Source organism: Limulus polyphemus, unplaced genomic scaffold, assembly GCF_000517525.1.
Source record: "Limulus polyphemus unplaced genomic scaffold, Limulus_polyphemus-2.1.2 Scaffold316, whole genome shotgun sequence".
Classification (NCBI taxonomy): domain Eukaryota; kingdom Metazoa; phylum Arthropoda; class Merostomata; order Xiphosura; family Limulidae; genus Limulus; species Limulus polyphemus.
The window spans coordinates 580636-583211 of NW_013665926.1; positions in this window are offsets into that span (position 1 = coordinate 580636).

Consider the following 2576-nt stretch of genomic DNA (forward strand, 5'->3'; position numbering starts at 1 on the left):
CTTGACTCAATTATCTATCTCTTCGATCTATCTGCATATGTATCTATCGCTGGCTTTATTTGCCGGGCTTATATATATATATACTAAAAAAAGAGGGCACCTGGCAAACACTCGGACATTCACGGGGTTCCTCGATAAGTCATGATCCTTCTAGAAACTCCAGCGCGCATGCTCCCAGGTCGCGTGACTTCCGCTGTTGTAACAGCTGTATTCGGATCGGTAGGTCTTTTTCAGATTTAATATCAATCTCTAATATTCCTGGTAATTAAACCATACATTTTTTACTAAGAGCAAGGATGTTTATAAGTTTCAAATATTCTTTTTCTACCAACTGCAGTGTATCAAATACCTTAGTATTTTACTATGGGGTAGGACGAAGTACGAGACAAAGATTAAGCCTTATTTGAAATTTATATTCATGTAACAATATATTAAATTCATTCGAGTATAGAGGCTACCATGTAATTGAAACAACTTACATTAAGATTAATAATTTTGTAAAGTAGCGCAATGCACCTAAGATGGCTAAGTGTTTGAACTTTTTAAGCCTAACAAAAGAGATAAATGCAAACTTGACTGTGACGTATTTTCTTCACATTCGTCTTAATTTTGTAACTTCTGATGTGTAAAACAGCGTTTCCTCTTTATATTTTACCTACCACATATCATTGTCCAGGAAGCATTTCGTTCAATATCAAACTTATCAGCTTAGCTAGACTTCAATAAGAGCTAATTAAGACTTTTTAAATTTATTTTTGTAAAATTCAAGACGATCTACGTCTTTAGCCTTCAGCATCAAGGAGTTGCTAAGAGTTAAAATATATAACATGAACGTTCTTATATTAATGCGAAAGGAGATCAAATGTATTTAAAAGAATTGCTTTTGATGTTTTGAAATAGTACAGCAGTTATTGTTTCAAATATTTTATTTAACACAGGTTTTTTGAGGTATAATATACAAGTAATTATCATTCAAAATAATTATTGTACCAGATTTTATGAAGTGTTCAAGTGTAATTCATAATAACTAGGCCCGGCATGGACAGGTGGTTAAGGCACTCGACTCGCAATCTGAGGGTCACACCAAACATGCTCGCCCTTTCAGCCGTGGGGGCGTTATAATGTGACGGTCAATCCCACTATTCGTTGGTAAAAGAGTAGCACAAGAGTTGGCGGTGGGTGGTGATAACTAGCTGCCTTCCCTCTAGTCTTACACTGCTAAATTAGGGACGGCTAGCGCAGATAGCCCTCGTGTAGCTTTGCGCGAAATTCAAAAACAAACAAACATAATAACTATTTCCTTAAAGAGTTTATTTTCAAGAATTATTAGAAATATAATGAATTAATAATAATTACTTTAGGATATGTGAGTAACTATCGTCTAAAACAGTTAATTATAATGGATTTTTTAAGATGTAGTAAATGAGTAACTGTAATTTAGAGCATTATAAGGAGTACCAGATATTTTGAGAGGTCATACACAAGTAATTAACGTTTAAAATAGTTTATTATAACAGATATTTTAGGGAGTAATGCTTGAGTAATTATACTTAAACAAACTTTTTGTAGCAGATGTTTTTAAAATAATACATGAATAATAATAATGTAAAGTTGAAGTGTAGTGTATGTGCAATTATCGTCCAAAAGAGGTTATTACAACATATATTTTGAGTTGTAATATATTAAAACAAGGTTAAATATGCAAATCAGCTAGTCACGCGATAACCACAGCCGAAGTAAAGCTGTAGTGGAATGACATTTATCAGAACAACAATTTGACATTGTCTGGCTTTGTATATAGTAATGTAATGCCGCCCAAAATTGATCGATTTTGAGAAGAATATGTAACAGCCCTTTCTGATGCAGAATATTTATATACTCAAATCATAATGATGTATTCAAATCGTACATGTAGAATGTGCAAGACAGGGATATCCCTTCTACATAATTGTATTGGAAAGCAAAAGAATATGGATCAACTTGGGGCAACAAATCGTACCCAAGCAGTATTAAGCAAACTGCGGCGTCTTATAATGGATAAGAATCCACGAACACAAAGGCAGCGGCAATAGCCACTGACATGTTCCAGAAAACAGTACGCAACATAATGTGTTCCAGGCTCTCGATGGTTAATCGCGCTTTATGAATATATTATACCAGCTCCAGTGCTGCCTTTGAAATTGTTTCCTCCGTCGTTGATCGTACTCAGTCTGATGACTGTGATTACGTGTTGTTACAGCCCCCAATTTATTATGTTACCTATTACAATTTCAAATAGCCTGAAATTGAGTTAAATTGCAATTTAGATTTAGTAGTTAAATAAATGCCGATATATATCCAATTTATGATATTTGCCAACAAAATTGATACACACACTTTTCTTTGTTTTATATAAATATATTTTAATATACAAACAATAATACAATTTATAATAACAGTTATTGGGTCCGACATGGCCAGGTGGTTAGGGCGCTCGGCTTGCAGTCTACAGGTCGTGGGTTCGAATCCCCGTCACACCAACATGCTCCCCTTTCAGTCGTAGGGGCGTTATAATGTGACGGTCAATCCCACTATCG